We start from the raw sequence: 20,995 nt of genomic DNA, 5'->3' as shown, positions 1-20,995 counted from the left end.
GTGTATATAAGCTCTTAAGTTTACGCTGCACTTTGCCACATTGCTGCAACGTGTGCCTTCTCTCCAGCTCTGTTTAGTGTATTCTCGACCTGCTTGCCTCTCGTGTGTTTTGACCACCTTAGCTGTTTTGATTACCAACCACGCCTAAGCCTGATGTTCCATGTACCTTTGCTGTTGTTGGACTGCCTTTTTGTGTACCGGACCCTGTTTACTGCTCCAGGAAACTGTTTTTACATACAGAGCTCTTTGTCCAAGTCCCGCATTTGTGTCCAGCCATTTCTGTTAACCAGACCTGATAATCACAGCAGAGTAAATTTTACTCAGCAAAATTCCCTGTGCTGGAGGGCATATCCATAGAGGCCAAAAACGTAATACTTACAAGACAGAGCGTGATTCTATGATCACATTGGCTATTAACTGCAGTTTAAAAAACAAGCACAGATGCAGTTTTTCATTTGTTATGATCAATTTTCTGATTGTAAAACACGACAAGCTCCTTAAAAATTAGGTTGAGGAGGAAAAAACATCATGCATATGCCATGTATGTGGACACTGGAGATGTTCAACTATGCACAAAACTTGGTAAGCAGAAACAATATGTGTTTAAGGGTTACTGAGTGATAAATGGCTTAGACTTTAGTTGTTTGTGCACTCCTTAATGCTTGTATGTCTGTCACACCAGGGTGATTCTTAGACTACGGGCACTTATTATGTCCTTTGATCATATTGTATGAAAAACAGAAAAAAAGGGGAAATTTCACATTTTTATAGTTATCTTTACAATGAAAGTGTGTTAAGAAATTTGTTCTAGTAGTCTATGATGACTTTTTCACCTTTTTTCAGCATCATTATATGCAAATATTGCCGTTTTGTGCTTGTCCCACACCCAGACTTTTGATCTTCAATGATAAAAATGAATGGTAAAGAAACGTTTTTTTAAAATGTCTCTGAATAAAATATCAGTAAAATAATCAAAACATAATTGGGGTATTCAATGTCATACAACTGTTGTGATTTTTTTAAACAAAATGTAATTGTCCCACACTATTGCCGTAATTTCCACCACAACACTGTAATGTCCCTTTAAACAGTTTGTATGAAAGATTGTTTGGGTAGTTTCTATGGAGATAAACAGTGACATCAGAGCACATGTATATAGCACCAAATCACAACAAACAGTTGCCCCAAGGTGCTTTATATTGTAAGGCAATGGTGTGGTGGAAATTACATTTACAAGGCCAATAGTGCCCGTAGTTAAAGAATCACCCACCAATGTTTTTCTCTCCAGGATGAAGCAAAACTGACAGTAAGATTTTATTTGGAGTAATTGTCAACAAAGTTATCTTTCTCTGAGAAATAAGTCACTGCATGCTTATCTGGTTTCATCCTGATATGTCTGTGTTGTCTGCAGGAGAAAGTCATTTTGTTCTCATCGTGTCACCTGATGAATTATAGTTTGTGAGACAGAGGGAGAATGAGTGCTGCGTTGTATTTCTGTGATATTTGACAATAACCTTTTCCCAGTGAACAATTTATTCCTTATCCTCATAAAGGACATCATAAAGAGGTGATCACATCATTAGACCTGTTCCTATAAGTGGCTTTTAGCACCAGACAGAAAAGAAGGGAGGACCTTCTGAAGAGATAATGGTAGAAAATAAGCATCAAATTAGCTGTAATGTGAGGTGTAGGACGAGGAAAGTACAGAAGGATGGAAAAAAGGAGACAAAGATGGAAGGAGAGAAGGAAGGAAAGAAGAAAGGAATGTACAGTAAGAAGAGACGGCTGAAAAGAAGGACGTCAGGAGAGAGTAGGATGAACAGAAGGAAAGAGACTAAAAAAACAAGAGAAAAAGAAGAAACAATTGGAGGAAGAAAAGAAGAAATAGGCAGATAAGGATGGACAAAAATAAGGAAGGAAGTTGTGAGAGAATGAAGTGGAAATAGCACCACTGAATGATCAACAAACAGTTGGAAAGAGTGCAAATCTTAAAACAGGAGGCTATGAAGGACTGACAGAATGGAAGGAAGGAAGTAGACTGTCCAGTTTTACCTTTGTTAATGAGGTTACATTTTTTCTGTTTGCTTTTTGCTCCAAAAATAACCCTACGATCAGATTACAGACAAATGTGAGGCAACATGCAGTTGGTGTTTGTCGTTTGATGGGCATTCTCAGGTGTGGCCAGCTTGTGGTTACTTGGCGTTACTGTGCACCAGTGGTGGGCACTGTTCACCTAATCCCATAACCGATAATTATCAAAGCTAATATTTTTGTTAGTGGATTAGCTTTATAGAAAAGTTTTAAAATCATCATCGGACCAATTATCTTCCGATAAATTTAGTTCCAATAACTTTCAGTCGGCTAACATTTTTTTTTTTTTTTTTTTTTGCTGGTAAAGTGAGCAAAGTTTAACAGTCAAAAACGTTTGTAAACCGTAAAATCAAACATTTTAATCCCTGTCATGTGTAGATCAGTAGTTTATGCATGGAAATATAGACCTGGGATGGACATGTGCGCCTCAATCTATTAGCGTCGCTCAGGACAGGAAGGCGCCATTACTAAGGGTGGAGATGTGCAGATCATCAATAATAAACTGACCGCTTTTTTTGCACTAGCGTCGCTATTTCTTAGCAGATTTTAATAAATGTAGGCTTGTTTTAAAGCCATTTGAAAGCTCTTTCCAATGAACCTATGCATGTGTGGGTAAAAAAAAAAAAACTTATGTAAAATGCAGAAACTTGGGGAAATTATGACAAACTGTGCTGCTTTTCTCTCTATTGTCGCTATTTGTTAACAGATTTTAATAAAAGTAGGCTTGTTTTAAAGCCCTTTAATTGCTGTATCTAATGAACCCATACATGTCTGGGTAGAAAAAAATGTTTTATGTAAAGTGTGGAAATTTGGGGAAAATATGCCATTCTGTTCATTTACTGTTTTTTTTTTCCAGTCATCATAATTCTCGATGGATTTTTATAAATGAAGCCTTGTAAGTTGTAGTCAAGCTGATTAAAAGCTCTAATAAACCCATACATGCCTGGATAAACAATCCTTATGTATTAAAATATAAATCTGAAGTATGCCTTGCCATTGTGCTCATTTACCTTGCTGCTTTTTCCACTGTAATATTGCTGCTAGTCTTTTAATGACAACAACATATATATGATTTTTACTAACATTTTATTACAAGTAGATATAAAGCCATTCAGAATGTATGACTTTTGACCGTCAGTCAGGGTAAAAAGTACCTCCTCCATCCCCTCCAACCACACTGTTAAAATTTAAATGCCGCCTGTGACCACCATGTACATATCATATTAAACAACAACTGCAAGTATATCTATACATAAATACACTCAACAAAAATATAAACGCAACACTTTTGGTTTTGCTCCCATTTTGTATGAGATGAACTCAAAGATCTAAAACTTTTTCCACATACACAATATCACCATTTCCCTCAAATATTGTTCACAAACTAGTCTAAATCTGTGATAGTGAGCACTTCTCCTTTGCTGAAATAATCCATCCCACCTCACAGGTGTGCCATATCAAGATGCTGATTAGACACCATGATTAGTGCACAGGTGTGCCTTAGACTGCCCACAATAAAAGGCCACTCTGAAAGATGCAGTTTTATCACACAGCACAATGCCACAGATGTCGCAAGATTTGAGGGAGCGTGCAATTGGCATGCTGACAGCAGGAATGTCAACCAGAGCTGTTGCTCATGTATTTCTCTACCATAAGCCGTCTCCAAAGGCGTTTCAGAGAATTTGGCAGTACATCCAACCAGCCTCACAACCGCAGACCACGTGTAACCACACCAGCCCAGGACCTCCACATCCAGCATGTTCACCTCCAAGATCGTCTGAGACCAGCCACTCGGACAGCTGCTGAAACAATCGGTTTGCATAACCAAAGAATTTCTGCACAAACTGTCAGAAACTGTCTCAGGAAAGCTCATCTGCATGCTTGTCGTCCTCATCGGGGTCTCAACCTGACTCCTGTTCGCCATCATAACCGACTTGAGTGGGCAAATGCTCACATTCACTGGCGTTTGGCACGTTGGAGAGGTGTTCTCTTCACAGATGAATCCCGGTTCACACTGTCCAGGGCAGATGGCAGACAGCATGTGTGGCGTCGTGTGGGTGAGCGGTTTTCTGATGTCAATGTTGTGGATCGAGTGGCCCATGGTGGCGGTGGGGTTATGGTATGGGCAGGCGTCTGTTATGGATGAAGAACACAGGTGCATTTTATTGATGGCATTTTGAATACACAGAGATACCGTGACAAGATCCTGAGGCCCATTGTTGTGCCATACATCCAAGAACATCACCTCATGTTGCAGCAGGATAATGCACGGCCCCATGTTGCAAGGATCTGTACACAATTCTTGGAAGCTGAAAATGTCCCAGTTCTTGCATGGCCGGCATACTCATCGGACATGTCACCCATTGAGCATGTTTGGGATGCTCTGGACCGGCGTATACGACAGCGTGTACCAGTTCCTGCCAATATCCAGCAACTTCGCACAGCCATTGAAGAGGAGTGGACCAACATTCCACAGGCCACAATTGACAACCTGATCAACTCTATGCGAAGGAGATGTGTTGCACTGCATGAGGCAAATGGTGGTCACACCAGAAAGTGACTGGTATCCCCCCCAATAAAACAAAACTGCACCTTTCAGAGTGGCCTTTTATTGTGGGCAGTCTAAGGCACACCTGTGCACTAATCATGGTGTCTAATCAGCATCTTGATATGGCACACCTGTGAGGTGGGATGGATTAACTCAGCAAAGGAGAAGTGCTCACTATCACAGATTTAGACTGGTTTGTGAACAATATTTGAGGGAAATGGTGATATTGTGTATGTGGAAAAAGTTTTAGATCTTTGAGTTCATCTCATATAAAGTGGGAGCAAAACCAAAAGCGTTGTGTTTATATTTTTGTTGAGTGTATATTTAAACATTTTTGTTTCCGTATTTGTATGCATGTGAACGCAGCTTAATGAAAAGAACTTATGGCGTTGAGTTATAGTCTCAGTATATCGATATTAAATTGCGACATAACGACTTTAAAATAGACATTAGTTTTACATAATTATATTAAGGCTCTTGTACAGTTCATTTTAGTATTCGACAATTTGTTTTTGTAGTTGGTGCAGTTGATGGTGAAGCACTGGCTGCCTTTTTTCCTCTCATTTTGCTTCTGTTTAACAGGCTCAAGGTGCTCTCTCCACCCTTAGTAATGGCCGCCGTGCGGCACACCACTAGTGACGTGACATCCATTCCAGTCTCTATTTCCATGAGTTTATGGCAGACTGGCTGTCGCTTGTTGTTGATGTCATCACTAAAAGCAAGACATGATTGGCCGGTCGACACATTGTGGGTAGTGTAGTTCAGGTTCACTGTGGCTGTTACACTGTTACTGTCCGCTCGACACAAACAAACCGGACTAATTTTAATATCATTTTATTTTATTTCTTTGTAGCACGGGATAATTTATTCGCCAAGACTCGGTGGGAGAAAGGAGATCTCACAGTGCAGCTGCAAAGACTTTTCTTCACCGTTTACACACCGTTTAGGATAATCAGGATGCTTTATGTGGAATACTTTCTTCAGAATTTAATTAATCTCTTTGAAACTAACAGGTAAGAATTTATATTTACTATGTGTCTTTTACTCTGCCAATCAATGCATTAATGGACTTATTTCAGTTGTTTAAGCTGCAGGGTTCAAAGCGTGTGAAAAAGCAGCAGCTTTTAGTTCATAAATGACGGTGTATATAATACCAAAATAAACTGTGACTTCTAATACTGTGTTTTACTGCTTTTGAAAGATGATGACAGTGTTTGGGGTTTTATTTTTTTATTAATTGATTTTTTTTTTGTGCATTCTTTTTGTTTGTGATCCTTGAATTTACCCAGAAGCCCCTGTGGCGCTTAAAGTGAAACTTGTTTATCAGAAGCCAAGTGTAATCTGATGTGGCCTTGTTTGAATAAAAGTTATCAGTTATCTGTAATAAAGATAATTTTTTGGCAGTTTATCGGTTTAGCGTCACAAAAGATAACTTTTCAGTTATCGGATTAATGGTTATCGAAGCTAACTTTTTGGTTAGCTGTGCCCACCACTGCTGTGCACAATGTTTAATGAAAAATTATAATGCACAGGGAATCTCACCACTGTCACTACAAGTTTTTCCTCTGTGACTGACTACTTAACAGAACCAAAGTTCACTTGATTTGTTTCAGTCTAACGTCTTTCACAGTGATATTCCTCTATCACTAGCTAGCATGCTAAAATCTCCATAAAATGTCTTGTAAATCGCTTCAGCAGTAAAATCAGGTTACATAAACAGCATTTTTGGATTTAGACATGTTGATTTCTTGCTAACTTAAAAAAAAAAGTGGGAAAAATGCAAAACGTATTTATACAGAAATACAGCTGTTTTGGAGTGTATTCCACCATCTTGGATTACGTTGATTGAATGTTAGATACTGAAAGATTTGATTTGAGTCGATTCCGATTCATGGCGTCAGGATTTGATGCAAAATCTAATTTCAAAGTCAATTCAGGACACAGAGTTGCTAATTTCAGGATCTACTTGAGTCCAGTGTCCAGAGAAAGATGGTGTTGCAATTTATGCAATGGTCGGGCCTACGTCACTTCCGCTTAGTTATGGTCGCCATTTTGGGTTGCCGCTGAAAACAAACTGTACGTGCACTCACAACCATTGTTGATATAGTGGTCTTTACTGCTGTTTATTCGCAAAGGCCTGCCGATTTGGTCATGCCAAATGGCGTAGGTACGGTCGGAGATCCGGGTCCCTGATGTGCAAGCATATAGCAACACACATAGTAATCAGTGAGCCACTGAAAACAAACCGCTGTCATGCTCATTTCTTACTTGATGTCCATCGCGCTCGCATCGTTCTGCCTCATTTTTTTCTATTTATTATACACCAATTTTCACAGAGAATGCCACGATCTTGACTTTTGACCTTGAAATTTTTTTTCCAAGGTAAACGTTTGTGGAATTGGAAACTAGTGTTGGCGGAGGTTTGTGCTCTATGTGCTTGGTGCTCCAGTTTTGTTTGTAGTGGCATTTAACATGGGTAGTGACAAATTATGGAACTGGATTTTTGTTTGTAATCACATACACAAAAACCAATAATTAAGAGTTGTCATGTGCGCCTTTGTGGGCTTCCTCAGTATTTTCCTTTTTGTCTGGTCATTCACATTTTAAGAACTTCCTCCTCCACACACATTTACCACACAGTACCACACTGTTTTTCACACTTTTTTTTCATGACTGATGTAAAAAAAGTACGAGACATATTCAGCAACTTGAATGTTCATGTATCCATCGCTTGACTTGTCTAAAGAAAACTGGAAGTAAAATGGATGATTTGCTGATGTATTTTTGGATCCCTTGCCCTGTGAATTGACTAAAAAAAATAAGTTTTACAAGGGCAGTTTGTGTCATTGTGGGTCAGTTTTTTTTTTTTTCACTTTTGCTTTGAAAGTGCAATTGCTACTATTATACAGAGCAATAGTACAATAGTACTTAGCAACACTGATGGGAATAACAGCGTTAAAATAAATGCTGTTCCAGACTCTTTTTTTCAGTAACGGGCAGTCTAACTAATTATTACTCTTCATATCATTACAATGCCGTTATCGTTACTATGCAAAGATCTTTTTTTCTTTTCTTTGATGAGGGGAGAGGGAGGGGTGGGACAACCACATAAGTGATGGTGATTGGCTAAGGAAGAGTAAATTTTCATGGTAAGCCAACCAGAGGCAGGCAGGAGTTCACTCACAAATACAATTACACATGCATTCGCTCACACCAACCACCAAGACACACACATTATTTGCATTTTTCAACCGGATCTACAGCTGTTACTTTCCCCTCACTGAGACTAAAGGTAAGAATGTACATGTGAAAGGCCATAATTTAATTTTAGATTTATTTGATCGGTTGTGGTCTGTTGAGGTGCAATAAATGTCAAAGGTTCTAAAATACAGTATCTTATATTTAATTGTTCTACTAATATGTATACGTAGACATGACTGAGCGAAGCTCTCTCGCATCTCACCATGTCATTTAGGTCCTTCAGACTTTATTTTTAGTAAATGTTTCGGGCAGCATTAGCATGGCTAAAAACCATCAACTTCTGGGGGGCTTTGACTTCCAGATCCCCGAACTACAGGCCTCTTAACCCCCTGCCATTTAAAGCATTTTTCTTTATTTGCATCTCACAGCTCGTTTTCTGAATATAGTAATGATAATATCTACAATAATATATTAAATTAATGGGTGTCTTGTTTCCCATTGTCCCACAGCAACATTAAAACAGTGTAGAGTACTGTAAAATGTTTTTTGTTAATAATTTATTCTATTAAGTGCCCATTTAACCCTCTATGGTCCGAGGGCAGTTTTTGGATAGTTCACTCGCCTGGCATAAATGTTTTATTATTGCTGTTAAAAGCTCACCCTGTATCCCACAATCAAGTTTTATATCTCTTTTTTCAGGACAATCTGTACTTTCAGAATATATATGCTATAGTGATGTTTCATAAGTGTAATAAAGGTTTACAATCAGAAATAAGAAAGGAAAAAATAAAGCAGGAAATAATTTTCACACACATTTATTCAAAACACACAGCAAACTATAATAAACAACTATTTTGACACTTTATAAAGGTAATTTGGGGTTTTGTAGAAAAGAATGTACAAAATAAATGTTCTCACAATAAACACAAATGCACATTTTGAACAATATATACAAAATGGTCTATGCATTTTGTTTGTCTTTATGCCACATCTCAAAGCAATTTCTGTCTGCTATTACACAAAGGCTTATAACACAAACTTTTTTCTTTCCTGGAGTTTGCCTCCCTCTTGGAATGTGTTCCTGCACTGTAAACAACCTCTCTTCACAGTTTGAAGCCCTGTTAACACCCCTATCCCCCTTTCATTTATATGCATAAATGGAACTTTACAAGCGAGAGAGGCTTATTCAATATTTCTGGCCAAGCAGTGAGTCATTTCTGCCAGTGACACTCTTTGTTAGACCACGTGAGGTCGTATGAGGCATTCTTAAGGCCCTTTGACATTGGCATATTCGTAGAGCTGCTCATTGCAGCTCTCCGCCCACTTTTAGCAGCTCTGCATCGAGTTTTTTCTCCCTACGCAGCAGTATGTTGAGGGCTACACACGTAGGACGGAAGAAATGAAACATGTTTAATTTTCTTCATCGTCAGAAAGCACAGAGCGCTGAACGCAGTTTTAAGCAGGTCTGCGCAGCTGACTGCATGCAAGTCTGTGCAACACTGCACTCCTGTACACATCCAAAAAACTGAGTGTGTGCATCCAGAGAATAATCAGCTGAAAACAGCTGATGAAAATATGATCACACAGGCCACATCACCTGTGTGTGATCAGAACAGGGAATCGAACCTCAACTCAGAAATCCAGAAACACAACAGAAACAGCAAGTCGGTTGCTCACTCTCTCGCACATGTGCCCTCCCTCTCTCTCTCCGTCTCTCTCTCTCTCCCCCTCTCTCCCTCTCTCGCTCTCTCTCTCTCTCCCCTCTCTCCCTCTCTCGCTCTCTCTCTCTCTCTCGCTCTCCCTCACTCTGTCTCTCTCTCTCCCTCTGTCGCGTGCTCTGTAGCTCTGTGTCTGAACCAACCTGTGACTTTAAAATAAAAGTGCACTCGCTGCATGTCGGTGCGCTCATCAGAAGACCTGTTCGATCAGGTCTGATCAAACAACGTTTCGTTCAGGGCAGCCTTTACCACAGCCAGACTCAGCAGCATCTGGACACAATGAAAGTGATCCACCAAAACAAAACAAAAAAAAAAATAATAATAATAAATGACTGTTTTTGAGCCGCACCACACCTGCAGTAGAGAACAGAGCGCACTTCCACAGAGGCAGAAAATAGCACTGAACTGGTTTAATTTAACTGGTTTTATTTTAATAGTGGCATGGTACATGCGACTGTGTGCACACATTAAAAAGGGAACACATGCAGCTGCAAGTATGAAACAAGCACTGAAAAAGGCTAAGCACGTACGCATTTTGGGTATATTTAAATGAAACAACGCTGCAATACGCAGCTCTCCGAATATGCCAATGTGAAAGGGGAGACTGCTCTGCCCTACGATTGGATATTGAAAAACCATGTTACGGTGAACCAATTCCGATTGGACACTCACATTGCGCATGTTATCATACAGCTTCTATGAGGAGTACAAAGATGGTGGACGGCTGGTTCGAAAGTCCATGGAGTTAACCTTTCAGCAAAAAAAAAGTACGTTTCTATCTCATATCATAAAAAGTTATTTATAATTTAGTAAAACTTGGTCTCAGCTGTCGTATACGACGGCATCGGCCCCAGAGGGTTAATTCACAAAACATACGTAATATTCAGTTTTCTTATAAATAATTGAACATACAATTGAATTTAAATTTCATGGGGGGGGGGGGGTGTCCAAATTCATTGACATATTTGAAAAAGTAAGCCCCTTGGTTGCTGCTTTTTTTTGTGATGATCGACCTTGGATTGCCACAGCACATCCAAGGTGGAACTGCATGTTGATTTGGCATAACTTTTACACCAGATGCCCTTCCTGACATTAGACAAACTGCTGGACATTACAGACAATGCCAGTCACCCTGTGAACACTGTCATCAGCAACCAGAGGAGCCTCTTCAGCCACAGACTGCTCCTTCCCAAGTGCAGGACCAACAGACTGAAAAACTCCTTTGTCCTTCAGGCCATCAGACTGTACAACTCCTCACTCAGGGGGAGGAGGAGTAACAGGAAGACTGAGGTTGGGAAGGAGAGGAACAGTAGTAGCCAGCAAGCCAGTATTGATCAGTATGTCTGGTATTTATACGGTACTTACATTTGCAAACTGTTTTTTTTTTTCTTTTTTACTTTCACTTTTGACTTTTCACTTTTTTCACTTCCACTTTCACTGGGAGGAGACCCGGGGAACACCCAGGACTAGGTGGAGAGATTATATCTCCACACTGGCCTGGGAATGCCTCAGGATATGAATGATGAGTGACTTTCACTTTTGATACTCTGTGTGCTTCTTACCATGTGTGCTGCTATTCAATGCTGCTGGAACCTCATTTTCCCTGAGGGAGTCTTCCCAAGGGATCAGTTAAGTTCTATCTAATATAATCTAGTCTAATCTAACTCCACATTACATGTAGAAATGTGGCAGGGGTGGGGTGTGAACTAGGAACTTTCCACACCGAAACCAAGCACACTAGCTACTTAGCTACCACTCCTGCATGGCTAATAACATTATTGGCCTGGTAAAAAATATATATACGAGGGCTGTCCGTAAAGTATAGGTCCTTTTTATTTTTTTCAAAAACTATATGGATTTCATTCATATGTTTTTACGTCAGACATGCTTGAACCCTCGTGCACATGCGTGAGTTTTTCCACGCCTGTCGGTGACGTCATTCGCCTGTGAGCACTCCTTGTGGGAGGAGTCGTCCAGCCCCTCGTCGGAATTCCTTTGTCTGAGAAGTTGCTGAGAGACTGGCGCTTTGTTTGATCAAAATTTTTTCTAAACCTGTGAGACACATCGAAGTGGACATGGTTCGAAAAATTAAGCTGGTTTTCAGTGAAAATTTTAACGGCTGATTAGAGATTTTGAGGTGATTCTGTCGCTTTAAGGACTTTTCACGGTGCGAGACGTCGCGCAGCGCTCTCAGCCGGCGTCATCAGCCTGTTTCAAGCTTAAAACCTCCACATTTCAGGCTCTATTGATCCAGGACGTCATGAGAGAACAGAGAAGTTTCAGAAGAAGTCGGTTTCAGCATTTTATCCGGATATTCCACTGTTAAAGGAGATTTTTTTAATGAAAGACGTGCGGACGGGTCCGCGCGTCGGGACGCAGCCGACGCGGCGCGGCGGCACAGGAAAAACACCTCCGTGTTGATAACCATTTGTTAAAATCCAGTTGGCTTTTGATGGCTTTCAGTGGAGTGAGTATATGAGAAATTGTTTATCAGCTGGAGATGTTCCAACTTGTCCTTAAGGCTTCCAGCAGAGGTGTTTTTCCTGTGACGGAGCGTTGCGGCGGCTGCGAGCCGACGCTGCAATCCGCCCGCACGTCTTTCATTAAAAAAATCTCCTTTAACAGTGGAATATCCGGATAAAATGCTGAAACCGACTTCTTCTGAAACTTCTCTGTTCTCTCACGACGTCCTGGATCAACAGAGCCTGAAATGTGGAGGTTTTAAGCTTGAAACAGGCTGATGACGCCGCCTGAGAGCGCTGCGCGACGTCTCGCACCGTGAAAAGTCCTTAAAGCGACAGAATCACCTCAAAATCTCTCATCAGCTGTTAAAATTTTCACTGAAAACCAGCTTAATTTTTCGAACCATGTCCACTTCGATGTGTCTCACAGGTTTAGAAAAAATTTTGATCAAACAAAGCGCCAGTCTCTCAGCAACTTCTCAGACAAAGGAATTCCGACGAGGGGCTGGACGACTCCTCCCACAAGGAGTGCTCACAGGCGAATGACGTCACCGACAGGCGTGGAAAAACTCACGCGTGTGCATGAGGGTTCAAGCATGTCTGACGTAAAAACATATGAATGAAATCCATATAGTTTTTGAAAAAAATAAAAAGGACCTATACTTTACGGACAGCCCTCGTATATTTGTAAATGTAATAACTGAGCCAATAACATAATAATATACTAATATTGATCTCCAAATGAAGTGGAAGCACACATTTGCAAACACAGACAATGGTATGATATGAAATATGTATCACATGTAACTCACTCTTGAAGATATTTTTTTCACTGTTAATAGATGGCAGTGTTCTATGCATTTTGACCCATCTACTGGATGGCAATGGGAATGGCGCGCGGTTATATCACACGGTTGTCGACCTGAATCACAGCAGACTTTTCGGTTTTGCAAATACCTTTTTTCTTTTATTTCCAAATGTAAAAAAATAACATTTTACAAAAGCACATTTATTTGTAAACACCAACACACACACACGTTACAATAACTTGTGTTGATTTATACATAGAATGAATGAATCAACCAAGCGGAGCAGAGGCTCAGTTTAACCATAATCCCTTTGTGCATCTGTGTGTGTTAATGTTCAAAACTTCAGAATTAGTGCATTATTTTAAAATTAAAGATATGTGTTATATTTTCATTGTGTACAAATGACAGAGTTGACATTAATGTAGTTATTCTATCAAGATTCATTTGATTTATAAATCCAAACTATAAGTCAAAACTGCTTTCGTTTTCAAGATGTCTGCCTCATGGCTGGACCACTGTATGCTGTCAAGGTAAATGAGTTTTGTTTTTTTTTCATTGTTGTTCTTTTTTAGTGGCAGCCTGGTAGCCAGGAACCTTCCGCTGGGGTAAAGTTGAGCTCAGCTCCTCTCAGCTGCCTGACTGCTGCAAAATACGTAGCAGATCGGAACCAACATGTATGATTTTAGGGTTTACAAATTATTTCACCATTACTAACTATGGAGAAAAAAAACATTAGCGGACTAAAATAATGGAATTAAATTCAGTGGAAGCTAATTGGTCCACTGATGGTTTTTGAAGTTAGCTGAAAAGCTAATCTGCTAACAAAAAGGTTAGCTTTGCTAATTAGCGGCTTAGCGGAACTGTGCCCACCACTGGTCTACTCACTCAAAGGCTTCAAACCTTTTGAAAGGTATATCACCAAGAACAATACCTCAGACCATCATCATGGATTTACAAGATATGCACAATACTAATCTGATTCATGCATTGCCCAATTATTGGCTAACTAAAGCACCAATATTCCGAGATCTTTCATTCAGTTTGGATGTACATATCCTGGTGGAAGGGTCTACATAGCCAAAAATGAAGCAGTTGTTGTCATTGTCCAATTGTACATTGACTGACATTCATCATATACATTTTAATTTGTAATTTCACTCACCTGTATTTATCAAACCTGTAGAAGGTGATCTTCAAAATCCAGGTCACAGCAGTGAAGGTGATGTGTAAATTGATTTTGTTGACAGACATCTGTGTTTGAGAGAGTGAGCATGTGAAGGATGTATCACTGACAGCATGCTCCAATCTGCAAATGAAGCAATGAAGGTCGGTAAAAGCCATGGAGGGGGTACAGCTATCATGGTAAAGCAATCCTGGTGCACCGAGTGCCAAGTTATTTCACAGTTCTGTTCCGAAGATATAGAATATCTGACTTTAAAGTGCAGACCGTTCTATTTACCCGGGGAACTGCATTGTATCATTTTGAGTGTGGTGCATCTCCCCCCCTGGCCAGAGAGGAGACTACACTAAATGAACTGAACGACATGATAAATGGACATGAAAAACTCATCCCAACAGTGCTTTTATTTTCCTTGGGGGCTTTAATCACTGCAAACTCAGGAAATACATGGCGAAACTGCACCAGTTTGTGAATTTTCCAACCAGAGGAAAAAACACAGTTGACCACTGCTCTGTAACATAAGAAATGCATACGAAGCTGAGCTCAAACTCCACTTCAGCAAATCCAATCATCTGGCATTCCTGCTAAAACCCACTTACATCAAACAGCTGAAAGCTGGCCCGGTCATAATCAGAACCACCAACACCAGCTCTGACAATGCAACAGCGAAAACTGGAGAGTTAACAGACATGACCATATTCAAAGAAGCCACAGCCAGTATACATGATTACAAAGAGACAGTTTGTGATTACATCAGCTGGTGCTTGTCCACCTGTGCCCGCTTCAGAATAGTCTGTGTTTCCCCAAATCAAAAACCATAGTTTAACCCTCTGTGGTCCGAGGGCATTTTTGGACAGTTCACTCGCCTGGCATAAATGTTTTATTATTGCTGTTAACAGGTCTCCCTGCATCCTACAAGTAAGTTTTATGTCTCTTTTTTTCAGGACAACCTGTTCTTTCATAATATATATGCTTTTGTTGTGTTTTATAAGTGTAATAAAGGTTTACAATCAGAAATAAAGGAAAAAGTAAAGCGGACAATAATTTTCCACACATATTTATTCAAAACACACAGCAAACTATAATAAACAACTGTTTTGACACTTTATAAAGGGGTGATTCTTAGACTACGGGCACCTATTATGTCCTTTGATGATATTGTATGAAAAACAGAAAAAAGGGGAAATTTCACACTTTTATAGTTATCTTTACAATGAAAGTGTTTTAAGAAATTTGTTCTAGTAGTCTATGATGACTTTTTCACCTTTTTTCCACATCATTATATGCAAATATTGCCGTTTTGTGCTTGTCCCACACCCAGACTTTTGATCTTCAATGATAAAAATGAATGGTAAAAAAACATTTTTTCTAATGTTTTAAAATATCTCTGAATAAAATATCAGTAAAATAATCAAAACATAATTGGGGTATTCAATGTCATACAACTGTTGTGATTTTTTTGAACAAAATGTAGTTGTCCCACACTATTGCTGTAATTTCCACCACAACACTGTAATGTCCCTTTAAACAGTTTGTATGAAAGATTGGGTAGTTTCTATGGAGATAAACAGTGACATCAGAGCACATGTTTATAGCGCCAAATCACAACAAACAGTTGCCCCAAGGCACTTTATATTGTAAGGCAATGGTGTGGTGGAAATTACATTTACAAGGCCAATAGTGCCCGTAGTTAAAGAATCACCCAAAGGCAATTTGAGGTCTTGTGTGAAAGACTGTACAACAAAAAAGTTCAAACAATAAACACAAATGCACAGTTTGAACAATATATACAAAATGGTCTATGTGTTTTTGTTTGTCTTCATCTCAAAGCAATTTCTGTCTGCTATTACACAAAGGTCACATCACAAATTTCTAATTCTACTGTGTTTTGGAGTATTCTGTCTGACTCTGCAAGTAGCTTTCATTTCACACTTTGGCTCCTACAGTCTGAGGAGCGGCCCCTCTCCCTCACCCCATTGATATGGTAATTAGTGCTTTACGCCAGAGGGAGAGAGCCACAGAGTTATCCAGTAACATTCAAATGCAAACTAGTGGAGCAATCCTGATAGTTACACACTCTTTGTTTGAGCATTTGAGAGTGTCATGAGAGGCTCTCCGTCTGCTTTCAGTTTCGCCGTGCATAATGGCGCAGGGCACATTGGAGGAGTTAGGGGCCTATTCAAACGGACAAACTAGTAAGCTATCACTCCTGAAAACAATCTTTGGTTTATCACGCAAGGTAAATCTGCCCTACGATTGAATTTTGGAAAATCATGTGACGGTGAACCAATTCCGATTGGACACTCACACTGCGCACATCATCACACAGCTTCTACAATGAGTACAAAGATGGCCGATGGATCTTTTCAGCAAAAAAAAAAAAAAAAGTAAGTTTCTATCTCATATCATTAAAAAGTTATTTCTAATTTAGTAAAGCTTGGTCCCAGCCGTCGTATATGATGGCATCAGCCCCAGAGGGTTAACACACCTTGACGATTTAGCCAGCGTATCCTGACAGCCCTGTTTCCACTGAGTGGTCCGGGTCAGTACTACACGGTATGGTGCGGGTCAGAAAAGTTATGTCTGGCTTGGTTTGCATTTCCACCACTGGCAGAACCCTTTTGTTTGGCTGCCGGAACACGTAAATATTCACAAGTACAACATCAAGCACGTCTATGCTGTCACATGGCATCTCTTTTCTACACAGAGGCCAAACAGAGTAATTTAACATTTTTTAAATTATGTTTTATTTTTGCCGTGTTGGATCATGGGATTTATTTCATCATGTGCAGAATGCTTAAGAATTGACTGATGTCTGTGTTAAACACTGACGTGAATGAATGAGGCACTGTGACTCTTTCAACTTTTAAATTAAGTTAATTTCCTTGTTGTGGGACAAACCACCGGCGATCTCTGGTTCAGGCTGAGAAAAGCACAAAACACAGATGGACTTCTTTTTAAAATGCTACATTTCTTCAGCCACAAGAAGAAACTAAAGCATTTTCAGATGTTTTCCAAAATCAGGACACTTTACGTGGATAGGTTTTCATCAGGCTGTGGTGATGAATCTGATTGAAACAAACAGGTAAGATTAAGACTTTATATTTACTCTGTGTGTGAATGGTTTTAATATTTGCAACAGTCTGAACTGTTTGCATGAGGACTGCAGCCTTCAGTTTTTCAGCCAATCAATGTACAGCATCAATGAACATATTTCGACTTATGAGTAACTTACAAGAAACGTATGTCAACAATCACATAACGTACCTACAACTTATGGTCCACATATGTGGGACATATCAGCCATATGCTGGCATACATCAAAAATATTGTGCATGCCCAAAATTTTTCAGCGTACTCACCGTATTACAATGTACAATAGCATGCTTCAACATGCACTTCACTTATACAAAATTTACGCATAAATTATTAGATGTATGCCAGTATTTTTAATATGCTTGGCATACACTGGCTAAATCGTCAAGGTGTAACAGGGGTGTTAGAAGCATGCAGCTGTTGAACTGGGACACAGTCACTGACACTCCAATTCCTCAGTCAGCTTCTCAAGTGCTGCCATCAGGGTATCCATTGATTATGCAAAGATTGCAACATTGTCTGGCAAAGTCATGTTTTAGGTACATTTGCATAAAACGTGCACAAGCACTTAATGTAACAGAATATTAAATGGTCATTGTGGGTCTAATTTGTTCTTATGGTGCATGTATACATGCACAGGCATAGAGCTGTGAGATAGTGAAACCACAACCACATGTGGCTGTAAAACGCATGTCTAACACCTGCATGAAACAGTTTGGATCACATAACTCGTGTGTTTATTTTATTTGTCTGACTGTTAGCAAGATTATGTCAAAACTACTTCATGGATTTAGATAAATTCTTCAACAGGTCATGGAAGACCATTCAATTTTGGAGTGGATTGGGATCAAGATCCTTATTCTGGATCATTTATTAAATTTTCACCATTTTGAAGATCATCTCAAATCTGCTTGATGGATCTTGACAAAATTGAATCACATGTGGTTATTGTACAAAGGAAGACCCTGTTAGTGTTGGATATTGAGAGTGATCCAGATCAATATGCAGGTTCTGCAGCAGAAACATATGACATCACATTGTAAAACCAAGACCAGGAACACACTATTTTGTTTCAACTTGTGAATTAAATATCAGAATGCAACATCTTGATCAGTCGGACCATTCTGGACCAGTATGCAATTATTGCATTGTGGAATCTAGATCCAGGCAAAGTCTGGGTCACGATGTGAATCACATATCAGTTATTTTGAGTCCTTGTCAACCCTTCGAGGACGTCAGAAATCTTGCTCTTGCTCTTGTTTTCATATATATATATATATATATATATATATATATATATATATATATATATATATATATATATATATACAGTGGTGGGCACTTCCGATAATCCGATAACAGATAATTATCGAAGATAATGTTTTCATTATTGGATTATCTTTTTTAGATAAATTTAAAAACCATTATCGGACTAATTATCTTCGGATGAATTACTGTCCAATAACTTTTAGACCCGATAACGTATTAAACTAAGCTGAACAGTGAAAAACATTTTTAAAACTGTTAAGACCTACCTGTTAAATGTTTCCTAATAAACATGTTGATCTATCCTCTGCAAACAGAAACCACTCTATCATCTGTAAGCAAAGGAGAACTAGTGTCTATGCTTTATATATTTCCACATATATTTTGATCTAGCTCCAAACAATAATATTCTTTATGCCTTGCAGTACTTAATATTCAAAAATGTATGAATCAGTACAAGAACCAATTATACAGCTGTGTAACATAAAAGAACATCCTTTACATGATAATGATATTTAAGTTGCTTGCATCATGACCAAGACTTGCTGCCGTTTCAGTCAGAATATAGGTGGCACTTCTGTCTGTTGTTTTGGTCCTATCCAATGCTGCTGCAAGTCCTGGTGTTAAAACAGCTTTAATTTTACTGGCTTTTTGTGGCACTGGCTTAACAAATTCTTCATCTGGACTTTCTGTGTTCTCTTTACTCTGGCTGGAGACAGTGTCAGGTAGTGAGACATTAGATGGTCCAGGCTCCTCCAGTTTCTCTTTGTATTTTGCTTCTGCAGCTTTCCTTTTTTCTGCTCTTTGTTCTTTGGCAGTTTGTATTTTATCTGTGCCTGTCATGCATCCTCTACCTTTCTCTCGCTGAGCAAGTAGGAACTGTCTGTCATCTTCAAACTTTATCATTGTTAGGATATCCTGATGTGCCATGTCAAACAAGTCGTCCAAAGATTCACAAAACACTGTTTCATCTTTCTTCTGCTTGTATGTATTGCGATTCTTGGTCTTTTTCAATGTTTTCCATTTTCCGAACACCTTTTCTAACTTTGTGATCAGATGCTGCTTTGCCCTCAGTGGGATTCTAGTTCTCTCCCAAAAAGGAATTGCCATGTCTATAGAGGTCACAGCAGCATCATGGACAGTTTTCTTCAAATCAGTGTGTTTGAAGAAAAATACCTTGAGTATTTGCCCATTTGAGGGCAATTTGTTTCCCTTTATTTCAGTCGGTGGAACCAATAAGGTATACAAATGTTCTACTTCTAGTAGCTGACATGTTTTACTGAAGTTTCCAGTTAATGGTTAAGCATGTTAAGTCAGCAAGTGTCTCTTTTTACATTTATCTCATGTTAGATTCACCATCACCAAAGATCTGAAAGAAAAGAAGCTGTGAATTGAAGCAAAATTTTCAGCTTGTAGCCTAAAATAACATTTTTGAAAGTATGTTGTTTGTGAGAAATATTTAAACCCAGGTATAGTTTTAAATTGAATATAAAATTATACTTTAGTTACACTCAGGTGGTTAACTTCTATCCTCTTTATAAGTGATGTGATTAGATACTGGATAATGTATAACCTATTGCATGGGCACTCGGGCAACGATAATTGATATATTTACAACCTTCAGCTATGATGTGGTACCTCTAAATATTAATGTATGACAAAAATATTTGGCAGGCCTTCTTTTTTCCCAAAGCATCATAAAATGAAGGGGTGAGAGTAATGAATTTCCAACTTTTATTTTTTTGAACCACCCTAATATACAAGCCCTGGCAAAAATTATGGAATCACCGGCCTCGGAGGATGTTCATTCAGTTGTTTAATTTTGTAGAAAAAAAAGCAGATCACACACATGACACAAAACTAAAGTCATTTCAAATGACAACTTTCTGGCTTTAAGAAACACTATAAGAAATCAAGAAAAAAGGATTGTGGCAGTCAGTAACGGTTACTTTTTTAGACCAAGCAGAGGGAAAAAATATGGAATCACTCAATTCTGAGGAAAAAATTATGTAATCACCCTGTAAATTTTCATTCCCAAAACTAACACCTGCATCATATCAGATCTGCTCATTTGTCTGCATCTAAAAAGGAGTGATCAAACCTTGGAGAGCTGTTGCACCAAGTGGACTGACATGAATCATGGCTCCAACACGAGAGATGTCAGTTGAAACAAAGGAGAGGATTATCAAACTCTTAAAAGAGAGTAAATCATCATGCAATGTTGCAAAAGATGTTGGTTGTTCACAGTCAGCTGTGTCTAAACTCAGGACCAAATACAAAAAACATGGGAAGGTTGTTAAAGGCAAACATACTGGTAGACCAAGGAAGACATCAAAGCGTCAAGACAGAAAACTTAAAGCAATATGTCTCAAAAATCCAAAAATGCACAACAAAACAAATAAGGAACGAATGGGAGGAAACTGGAGTCAACATCTATGACTGAACTGTAAGAAACCACCTAAAGGAAATGGGATTTACATACAGAAAAGCTCAACGAAAGCCATCATTAACACCTAAACAGAATAAACAAGGTTACAATGGGCTAAGGAAAAGCAATCGTGGACTGTGGATGACTGGATGAAAGTGATATTCAGTGATGAATCTCAAATCTGCATTGGGCAAAG

At 39.0% G+C, this 20,995-nt stretch overlaps 1 protein-coding gene and 1 long non-coding RNA gene across 2 annotated transcripts in view; both read right to left on the bottom strand.

The window, feature by feature from the left end:
- tmtopsa (teleost multiple tissue opsin a) overlaps positions 1 to 20,995 on the bottom strand; it is a 345,672-nt gene that overhangs the window by 78,871 nt on the left and 245,806 nt on the right. The gene's annotated exons all lie outside the window — the stretch shown is intronic.
- On the bottom strand, positions 2,763 to 11,208 carry LOC117522009. The gene is made up of 3 exons (XR_004564113.1): positions 11,090 to 11,208; positions 4,679 to 4,683; positions 2,763 to 2,774 (listed from the first exon to the last, which is right to left on the bottom strand). It is a non-coding gene; the product is annotated as an uncharacterized LOC117522009 (long non-coding RNA).

The sequence above is a fragment of the Thalassophryne amazonica genome, chromosome 12, assembly GCF_902500255.1.
Source record: "Thalassophryne amazonica chromosome 12, fThaAma1.1, whole genome shotgun sequence".
Classification (NCBI taxonomy): domain Eukaryota; kingdom Metazoa; phylum Chordata; class Actinopteri; order Batrachoidiformes; family Batrachoididae; genus Thalassophryne; species Thalassophryne amazonica.
Note: the sequence above shows the minus strand (reverse complement) of the source record. Positions and strands in the feature narration are given on the sequence as shown.